The following is an 11,532-nucleotide window of genomic DNA, read 5'->3' on the forward strand; positions in this document are numbered from 1 at the left end:
ACAAGGGTGCCCACTCTCATCACTACTCTTCAACATAGTTTTAGAAGTTTTAGCCACAGCAATCAGAGAAGAAAAAGAAATAAAAGCAATCCAGATTGGAAAAGAAGAAGTAAAACTCTCACTGTTTGCAGAAAACATGATATTCTACAGAGAAAACCCTAAAGACACCATCAGAAAATTACTAGAGCTAACCAATGAATATAATGAAGCTGTAGGATATAAAATTAACACACAGAAATCCCTTGCATTCCATACAGTAACAATAAGAAAACAGAAACAGAAGTTAAGGAAACAATTCCATTCACCATTGCAATGAATATGATAAAATGCTTAAGAATTATCTACCTAAAGAAACAAAAGACCTATATATAGAAAACTATAAAACACTGAAGAAATCAGAGAGGACACAAATAGATGGAGAAATATATCGTGTTCATGGATTCAAGAATCAATATAGTGAAAATGAGTATACAACACTAAGCAATCTATAGATTCAATGCAATCCCTATCAAGCTACCAACAGTGTTTTTCACAGAATTAGAACAAATAATTTCACAATTTGTATGGAAATACAAAAAACTTCGAATAGGCAAAGCAATCTTGAGAAAGAAGAATGGAACTGGAGGAATCAACCTGCCTGACTTCAGTCTCTACTACAAAGCCACAGTCATCAAGACAGTATAGTACTGGCACAAAGACAGAAATATAGATCAATGGAACAAAATAGAAAGCCCAGAGATCAATCCACATACCTATGGACACCTTATCTTTGACAAAGGAGGCAAGAATATACAATGGAGAAAAGACAATCTCTTGAACAAGTGATGCTGGGTAAACTGGTCAACCACTTGTAAAAGGATGAAACTAAAACACTTTTTAACACCAACAACAAGAATAAACGCAAATGGATTAAAGATCTAACATAAGACCAGAAACTAAAAACTCCTAGAGGAAAACATAGGCAAAACACTCTCCGACATAAACCACAGCAGGATCCTCTATGACCTACCTTCCAGAATATTGGAAATAAAAGCAAAAATAAACTAATGGGACCTAATTAAACGTAAAAGCTTACTCAAAACAAAGGAAACTATAAGCAAGGTGAAAAGACAGCCTTCAGAATGGGTGAAAATAATAGCAACCGAAGCAAGGAACAAAGAATTAATCTCAAAAACATACAAGCAACTCCTGCAGCTCAATTCCAGAAAAATAAAAGACCCAATCAGAAAGAGGGCCATATAACTAGACAGACGTTTCTCCAAAGAAGACATACAGATGGCTAACAAACACATGAAAAGATGCTCAACATCACTCATTATCAGAGAAATGCAAATCAAAACCACAATGAGGTACTATCTCATGCCAGTCAGAATGGCTGCTATCCAAAAGTCTACAAACAGTAAATGCTGGAGAGGGTGTGGAGAAAAGGGAACCGTCTTACACTGTTGGTGGGAATGCAAACTAGTACAGCCACTATGGAGAATAGTGTGGAGATTCCTTTAAAAACTGGAAATAGAACTGCCATATGACCCAGCAATCCCACTGCGGGGCATACACATGAGGAAACCAGAACTGAAAAAGACACGTGTACCACAATGTTCACTGCAGCGCTATTTCTAATAGCCAGGACATGGAAGCAAACTAGATGTGTTAATTTCTGCTGTGAACAATGTAAATCAGCTGATGTATACCTATATCCTCTCCCTCCCACACTCTTTAGGTAACCACCAAAAATAAGAATTCGTGTTAGGGAAAAAGTTCAGTTCAGTTCAGTTCATTTGCTCAGTCATGTCTGACTCTTTGTGACCCCATGGACTGCAGCATGCCAGGCCTCCCTGTCCATCACCAACTCCCACAGTTTTAGTCAAACTCATGTCCACTGAGTCAGTGATGCCATCCAACCATCTCATCTTCTGTCATTTCCTTCTCCCCCCACTTCAATCTTTCCCAGCCTCAGAGTCTTTTCAAATGAATCTTTGAAAAGTTTTTCTTTCAGTGACCTATCTTTTTGCCATTTCCATACCATTCATAGGATTCTCAAGGCAAGAATACTGCAGTACTTTGGCCATAATTCATAGGATTCTCAAGGCAAGAATACTGCAGTACTTTGGCCACAACACATAGGTGTGGATGTGACTGGTGATAGAAGCAAGGTTCAATGCTGTAAAGAGAAATATTGCATAGGAACCTGGAATGTTAGGTCCATGAATCCAGGCAAATTGGAAGAGATCAAACAGGAGATGGCAAGAGTGAATGTCAACATTTTAGGAATCAGCAAACTAAGATTGACTGGAATGACTGAATTTACCTCAGGTGACCATTGTATCTACAATTGTGGGCAAGAATCCCTTAGAGGAAATGGAGTAGCCATCACAGTCAACAGAAGAGTCCAAAATGCAGTACTAGGATGAAGTCTCAAAAATGACAGATTGATCTTTGTTCATTTCCAAGGCAAACCATTCAATACCACCACTTTCAAAGTCTATGCCTTGACCAGTAATGCTGAAGAAGCTGAAGCTGAATGGTTCTATGAAGACCTACAAGACCTTCTAGAATTAACACCCCCAAAAGATGTCCTTTTCATTATAGGGGACTGGAATGGAAAAGTAGGAAGTCAAGACACACCTGGAGTAACAGGCAAGTTTGGCATTGGGGAGTACAGAATGAAGCAGGGCAAAGGCTAAAAGAGTTCTGCCAAGAGAACGCACTCGTCATAGCAAACACCCTCTTCCAACAACACACGAGAAGATTCTACACATGGACAGCACCAGATAGTCAACACAGAAATCATATTGATTATATTCTTCACAGCCAAAGATGAAGAGGCTCTATACAGTCAGCAAAAACAAGACTGGGAGCTGACTATGGCTCAGATCATGAACTCCTCATTGCCAAATTCAGACTTAAATTGAAGAAAGTAGGGAAAACCACTAGACCGTTCAGGAAAAACGTAGGCTACTCTAAAAAGGATATATTGAAAATGATAGTTACTAACTAGTATTGATTTAAACAGATGAACTTTTAAGTAAACAACTACATACACTGTCATGGACTTCAATTTCTTTTAACCAAAACATGCACAAAAGGCCAATTTCTTTGGGAAATGATTCTTAAACCTGAAAGGTACAACTGCTTGCAATCCTTCAGAAAATACAGATTTCTTTTCCTAGTCCTAGGAATTCTGATTCAGATAGCATGAGATGTGGTTTGGGAATGAGTAGTTTTCTTAAAGCCAGATTTAAGATAAAACATGAACATAATCTATGACCTTAAAGACTACTGAAATAGTCAGTGCATAAATACCTTAGAACACAACCTGAGAAATACCATTAAAAAGTTATACATGGGCTTCCCAGATTGCTCAGTGGTAAAGAGTCCTCCTCGTAATGCAGGAGACACAGGTTCAATTTCTGCTCTGGAAGAATCCCACGTTCCACAGAGCAGCTAAGCCCATACACCACAACTATTGAACCTGTGCTTTAGAGCCCAGGAACTACAACTACTGAGCCCATATGCTGAAACTACTGAAGCCTGTGCACCCTAGATCCCCTGTTCTACAACAACAGAAGCCACCACAATGAGAAGCCTGCATACCACAACTAGATAATAGCCTCTGCTCACAGCAACTAGAGAAAGCCCATGCAGCAAAGAAAACCCAGTACAGCAAAAAATAAAGAACCAAATCTTAAGGAAAAAAAATTATACAAAAAAATCTGCAAAGGATTTCAAGGATAAACCTAGAATACTGCTTGTATTTTAGATAAGATTAGTTCTCAACACTGAAATGAATAATTTCATCATTTACTATGTAAATACAAAATAACGCATTAAAAAGAATCATGAAATTCTTACCTAAATTGGCATACATGACAAACAGATTGAAATATTGCTGTAAATGACGACCATGTTCAGACACTTCCCTTCTCAGGAGATTTAACACTGCTCTTAGTAGATGATCACTCAAACTTAAATTGTCACATGCCTGTGAAGCATAATTTACTGTTTTATCAGCAACAAGATACACAACAGTGTACTTCTATTTGCATTAAAAGGGTATGTTCACAGATGATTAAAAGGGTATGTTTACAGAAGTATCACATACAAACTTATTAAATACATTTGCTTTTTTAGAGAGGAAGAGCTGGAGAGATTTCGTACCAGATGTTTTATATGTTGTTTTAAGTGTTAGAGAATAATAAAATAAAAACCATGTGTAGCTTTATGCTAAAAATGTAGTCAACAAAAAACTCAGCCTTTATAAAATTAACGTTACATGAAAACTTAGTACAGAGCCTCAAATAACTGAATAAAGAAAATTTCCTTATATTTTAAACTGCCCAATAACCATACCTTACTGGGAAACAATTTTAATAAACCCAATAATGTGTATGAACCTTCATATACAGTACATATCACAAACAATGCATGTTTAATTTCAACTGGAAGAAAATATAATTTACACTTAAGTATTTCATAATTAAACCAAACCTTTCAATTACCTGACTAGAAGGTCCTGGAGATGTGAAAGATGAAGGACAAGGCCCATCTTGCAAAGAAAAATGTGCAACAAATACTATAAGTTTTGCAAATACACCCCTCACTTCAGCCCTAGGGCACTCCAGAAGGTATTCAGAGAAACGATTTGAAACACTGAAAAGCACATTATGAGCAAACCAAAAACGTACATTCTTGCTGTGACGGAGTAGAATGCACAATGCATCATACCTGAAAAAGGAAAATAAATGAATTTTCAACATGGGGCCCCATTCTGATTACTACATAAACAGGTTTCGATGAACCAAATAAAGAGGAAAGATCTCTATAATTAATAATCTTAGGGGTTTGGGGGGCTGGGGAGAGGGGGGGGCACACCATGCAGCTTATGGGACTTTAGCTCTCTGACTAGACACTGAATCCTGGCACTTCGCAATGCAAAGTGCACTTCGCAATGCAAACACAGAGTCCTAAACACTGGACTCTCAGGGAATACACAGTCACAGTAGGTTTTAATACAAATACCAGCCCTCTGACTTTTCTACTCCCACAGTCACAAAATGAATTTAATGAGAACTGTGTATGCAGGGGAATACAAATCTATTTGATAATCTCTTTTTGACCTAGTGATATCTCCTTAACATTTTCTAATCTGAGATGCTATGAACAGTTATCATCTCAAGGTATTAGTGTCTTCCATACCTTTATAAATATAAACAATCATTTAAAACTCCTCTATCTATTTAAACATAAGCCAGAATCCATATACTGAAGACTTAACAAGCATTTTAAATACATAGTTTCTCACAACACTGCTACCAAGACTTTTATCTTATATTTAAAATTTGAAATGACTCCCATAGTGAGGAGAAAATAAAGCAATCTAATCAGGAAATAAAGCAATCTTATCATAAACTTTACCAATTGTAAGCACAAAGTAAATTAAATGAAAGCTATGTACCAATCACTGGCAGGGCCATGGACTATTTTCTTTCTGTGAAATCCAGTGGTGAAGAGGAACCTAGCTGCAAGCTCTGAATGCTAATCATAGTAATTTCTTCAGCTTCAGGCAATAAGTGATCTTGTCTTTCAATAAAAAGCACATTAACAATCAAACACAATCTTTGCCTGCTGCTGCTGCTAAGTCGCTCAGTCGTGTCCAACTCTGTGTGATCCCATGAACGGCAGCCCATCAGGGTCCCCAGTCCCTGAGATTCTCCAGGCAAGAACTTCTCCAATGCATGAAAGTGAAAAGTGAAGGTGAAGTTGCTGGAGTACTGGAGTGGGGTGCCATTGCCTTCTCCGAATCTTTGCGTAAAAATGCTTAAATAAATGCTCTTTTTTTTTTTTTTTTTTAGCTAAAAGTAATCTTCAGCACTTATCTCGGCACTTAACCAATCTATGTTTCAAACTAATGCTTAGTCAAAACTCTCCGAAGTTCAAGTTTTTCTGTCTCCAGATACTGACTGCCACTATTAAAAAGTATGGGTAACTTAATTAACTGGCACTGAATATGCTGATGCATTTAAACTAAAATGAGTGTAAATAATTTTGTGAAAAAAACTTACCTGGAGCAGGGCTTAAGTAAATACCATTACATGTAAGCAATTTTTGCACAAACTGAAAATATTCTAAACTGTACTGCATTTGGTTATGCATTAATTGCATTTTGTTTTCTCACACTTCTCTCAATGGCTGATGACATAATCTGATGGGGTTTTGTGATAATTGGCTCTGATATGTATCTTATCATTTCATCTTCTTGGTCTATTGTGTCCATTCATTCATAAAGCAGTATATAAGCATTCCACCATCTTTCCTGCCTTCTGTATGACATGTGTTTCATCATATGATCAAATACTTCTCCCATGTATTCTCCACTAAAACACTGATTTTTCATTTCTTCATCATCATCCATTTTACACTCTGTTACATCTCCATCATCAAATTTATACTAGCTATTTCTCTCACCATCTTTGCCATTCCTCTGAATGAAAAGAAAGTGAAAGTGAAGTAGCTCAGTTGGGTCCAACTCTTTGTGACCCCCATGGACTGTAGCCTACCAGGCTCCTCCATCCATGGGATTTTCCAGGCAAGAACAGTGGAGTGGATTGCCATTTCCTTCTCCAGGAGATCTTCTAAACCCAGGAACTGAACCCAGGTCTCCAACAATGTAGGCAAACGATTTACCATCTGAGCCACCAGGGAAGATACTTAGGAAGAAATCTATCTAAAGAAATAAAAAACTTTTATATAGAAAAGTATAAAACACTGATGAAAGAAATCAAAGATGACACAAATAGATGGAGAAATATATCATGTTAATGGATTGAAAGAATCAATATAATGAAAATGACTGTACTACCCAAAGCATTCTATACATTCAATGCAATCCCTATCAAGCTACCAATGGTTTTTCAGAGAACTAGGACAAATAATTTTACAATTTGTATGGAAATGCAAAAAATCTCAAATACCCAAAGCAATCTTGAGAAAGAAGAATGAACTGGAGGAATCAACCTGCCTGACTTCATGCTCTACTGCAAAGCCACAGTCATCCAGACAGTATGGTACTGGCACAAAGACAGAAACATAGATCAATGGAACAAAATAGGAAGCCTAGAGATAAATCCATGCACATATGGATGCCTTATCTTCAACAAGGGAGGCAAGAATACAATGGAAAAGACAATCTCTTTAACAAGTGGTGCTGGGAAAATGGGTCAACTACCTGTAAATTAAAGGAAACTAGAACACTTTGTAATACCATACACAAAAATAAACTCAAAATGGATTAAAGATCTAAATGAAAGACCAGAAACTAGAAAACTCCTAGAGGAAAACATAGGCAAAACACTCTCTGACATAAATCACAGCAGGATTCTCTATGACCCACCTCCCAGAGTAATGGAAATAAAAGCAAAAATAAACAAATGGGACCTAATTAAACTTAAAAGCTTTTGCACAATAAAGGAAACTATAACAATGTGAAAACAATGTTCAAAATGGGAGAAAGTAGCAAACGAAGCAACTGACAAAGAATTCATCTCCAAATATTCAAGCAGTCCATGCAGCTCAATACCAGGAAAATAAATGACCCAATCAAGTAATGGGTCAAAGAACTAAACAGAGATTTCTCCAAGGTGGACATACAGATGGTTACCAAATATATGAGAAGATGCTAAACATCATTTATCATCAGAGCAATGCAAATCAAAACCACAATGAAGTACCATCTCATGCTGGTCAGAATGGCTGCTATCAAAATGTCTACAGACAATCCTGGAGAGGGTGTGGAGAAAAGGGAACCCTCTTACACTGTTGGTAGGAATGCAACCTAGTATAGCCGCTATGGAGAACAGTGTAGAGATTCTGTAAAAAACTGGAACTAGAACTGCCATATGACCCCCCAGTCCCACTGCTGGGCATACACACCAAGGAAACCAGAATTGAAAGAAACATGTGTGTACCCCAATGTTCATCATGGCACTGTTTACAATAGCTAGGACTTGGAAGCAACCTAGATGTCCACTGGCAGATGAATGGGTAAGAATGCTGTGGTACCTATACATAATGGAATCAATGACCCTATATGTGAGAAAACAAAAGAGACACAGATATAAATAACAGACTTTTGGACTCTGTGAGAGAAGGCAAGGTTGGGATGATTTAACAGAATAGCATTGAAACAGGTATATTATCACATGTGAAATAGATGACCAGTCCAAGTTCAATGCATGAAACAGGGCACTCAAAGGCAGTGCACTGGTATAACCCTGAGGGATGGGATGGGAGGGAGGGAGGAGGGGGATTCAGGATGGGGAACACATGTATACCCATGGCTGATTCATGTCAATGCATGGAAAAAACTTCTATAATATAAAGTAATTAGCCTCCAATTAAAATGTAAATAATTTTTTAAAAGCCTGTGAAATAGTTTCCAGAAATGTTCTGTAAAACAGAACATGCCAGTAAGACACAGACAATGCGGGCCACTTCCCTGACACTTCACACTTGGGTGGGATGGTGCCAGCTCAGAGCCTAGGATGTATCATTTTTCACATTTATAATCACAACAGAAATTAAGGGCTAACTGCAACATGTATTAGCCCTAGTTAATATATATTCCAGTGGTGATATCCTCTTCTTCCCACCAGAATCCAAATCTCATCACCTACCATAGATGCCAAGACCAGCACCTTGCCTTTTCTGGAAGCTAGATATGGGGTAAGTTTACACAAGGGCACCTGAACCAAAGCTGAGTCCCTGGTGTGTTGGCTGGAAGGGAAATCTGTTGGACAGTGCCTGCAGGGAAGTGGGCCAGAACTCACCAGGGCAATGATGGTGGCACCAGTTCCAGCACAGGCCACTATGAACAGGTGATAGGACATGTATAACTAGGAGAGAACTGGGCACCAAGGTGAGCATTCTATGGGGGAGTAATGGCCTCCCCTATTCTGGGAGCACTCCCTTTTCCTCTATACAGCTGATTTCTGAAAACTAGGCACATGCTGGGCTTACCTGGGGAGCTTTCGAAACTTGGCAAAAAGCTGTACCCCATGCCAACACCCCAGACCTGGGGCTGCTCCCCACAATCAGAATTTTATACTGCTCCTGCATGCATGCCACCTGTGGCCAGATCATGGATGTACACACCAAGAGGCAGGTAGGTGGTGGGCCCTGATTATTGCAGTTGCTCCTTGCTTCCAAAACCATATCAGGATCCTCTTAAATGCAAGCTCCCACAAGTGCATTGAGAATCTGCTTTTATAAACAGTCACAAGCCACTGCCTGAAGACTATTTTAGGATAGAGAGATTTTAAGCCATAGTGGATTTATTGCCCATTAGGGTCAGCATTTATTGTCCATTAAGGATGACCAAGCAATACCAGCAACTCAGTCTGGAAACAAAAGATTAAGAGACAGTGCATAAAAATTTGGTTGTACACAAATTGAGGGCAGTCTTCTCTATGAAAATTTACTTTGGTCCTGTGTGACAAACATTCTATTTGAAAAACTATTTGAAGATGAAACAGAAGAATTGAGACATATTCAGACTTGGCATGATTGGAATTACTTTCCAATTATCACCAAAAGAGAAAGCTGTCTCATGGTGCAGGACCTTCACTCAGTGGGTTTAGCTGTGAGACAAGGCCGTTGTCTAGGTGGAAAATGGTGGCTCACAGCACCCTTTGCCTCAGCCTGAAGTGCCCAGTAGTTGTCTAGGACCTACTGGGGGAATGGGGCATACCTCTCTGGTGCTGCAGATGTTTTCCAGCGCTGAGTTACATATTCATCCTGGGAAAACATTCCAAGGGATGATTCCTAAGAAGCGAGTCCCAGTAGAAGGATGATGATTAGCACAAACTCTAGCGCCCCTGTTAGCATCAGGGCCTCCTCTTTCAATGGAAATTACAGCACAATTATATGAAACACTCTTCATCAACAATTGGTATATCCACTCTCTGTAGAAATTTTTTGGAACAATAAAAAGTTTTATTTGAACAACAAGACCAAGTTTGGTCAAGACCAAAGTTAACTATTCCACCAGAAGGGGAAACAAATTGACTTCCTCCCCAACCCAACCTCCACTCCCCCAAAATTTTATGCTTTTTTTCAGTGACTGTAAAAACAGGTTATCAAAGCTAGGTTTTCTCTACACTGAATTTATGGACTATTAATTACAAATAGTTAAATGACTGCAGGATGACCTTCCCCCAGTAAAACTCCTCTTCATATCACCATTATATCATACTGAGTTCAAATACATTTCCACATGAATGTCTTGGTCTGTGATCTTCCAAATCAAAGAGGGGATTTGATGTTTTTATTAGTCCACATGAAATAACTACCAAAATTAAGAATATAAACTCAGAAACTATCATGAAAATTTGATAGCATAATTTATGAATCACAAATTTTTGTATTTGTATTTTGTACCTATTTATTTTTAAATGTAGAAATGCATTTTATTATGTTTAATATTTTAAATACATTAAAAATATAAATATTTTGGATTAAAAGTCCAATTGGAAATCTTTTCAAAAGAAAACCCATGTGAAGTATATAGTTGGTCTCTCAGTGTAATTCATAGTGGCAACTGCCCATTAGGCAGTTAACTAAAAAAGACATGGATAGTCTGCAACCCAAAGATAATTGTATATGTTTCGTGAATAAGTGTGTGCTTAAATATTAAACATAGCTTAAAATTACACTTTTGTCAGGAGATAAGGGAAAAAAGATTAAAACGTACAATCCATAGTCCTTCCCATCTTTTATCAGGGACCAAGAATAACTTTCATTTTTTAGTAAAATGAGAAATGATAAGTCTCCAGACTGTGATTTAGTAAATGGACAAATATGGAAGATTTAAATCAGTTACTGAAGACCAAAAGTTGTAGTGAAAAAAGATTCACTAATATTTAAGAACTAGGAAAATTATAAATGTCTGGAAATTCTTTTATGAAAATTTCAACATTAAAATGTAGAATTTGTTTTTAATCCCTCATAAAGAATAGTGCTGTTGAACCTTGATCTCTATGAGAAGAGACTGATCCAACTTGCAGTTTTCAATAACCTCCCTATTATGCTATAAAATAAGATGATAAAGATAAGCCACCTGGGAAAAACAAGAATCAAAATGAGAACAATCACATCCCTCCAGAAAAACTGTGAAAGAATATTAATTTCCACTTTGGCTTTAATTAAAATCTCTTTCCCCCCTTGTTTCTGACTCAGAAGGAAAGTGGAATCTGCAGTGATGCACAAGAGGTACCCTGGCTCTTTCTGTGTCCTATAAAAATGAATCAACTTTTGTTGCCTATGGTGAGGAGCCCACTCATTAGAAAATATATTTGAAGAGATTTCCAACAGCTGACATTGACTGAGTGCTTTCTGAAGAGTTTAAAATGCAGCTGGATTTTATGTTGTTATATAGTATAAATGAAGTTAAAGCAATTAAAAGACATTTTAAAAGATATGAGTTGAACAGTTTGGATATGCTAATTAAGTGGATTATGCAGTGTGTGCAAAATAGTT

General features: G+C 37.6%; 1 long non-coding RNA gene across 1 annotated transcript; it reads right to left on the bottom strand.

Moving 5' to 3' along the window:
• Window positions 1–3,851: 3,851 nt before the first annotated feature.
• On the bottom strand, window positions 3,852–5,473 carry LOC108634622. Its single transcript, XR_001917662.1, has 3 exons — window positions 5,456–5,473; window positions 4,500–4,725; window positions 3,852–3,982 (listed from the first exon to the last, which is right to left on the bottom strand). It is a non-coding gene; the product is annotated as an uncharacterized LOC108634622 (long non-coding RNA).
• Window positions 5,474–11,532: the final 6,059 nt, after the last annotated feature.

Source organism: Capra hircus, unplaced genomic scaffold, assembly GCF_001704415.2.
Source record: "Capra hircus breed San Clemente unplaced genomic scaffold, ASM170441v1, whole genome shotgun sequence".
NCBI lineage: Eukaryota > Metazoa > Chordata > Mammalia > Artiodactyla > Bovidae > Capra > Capra hircus.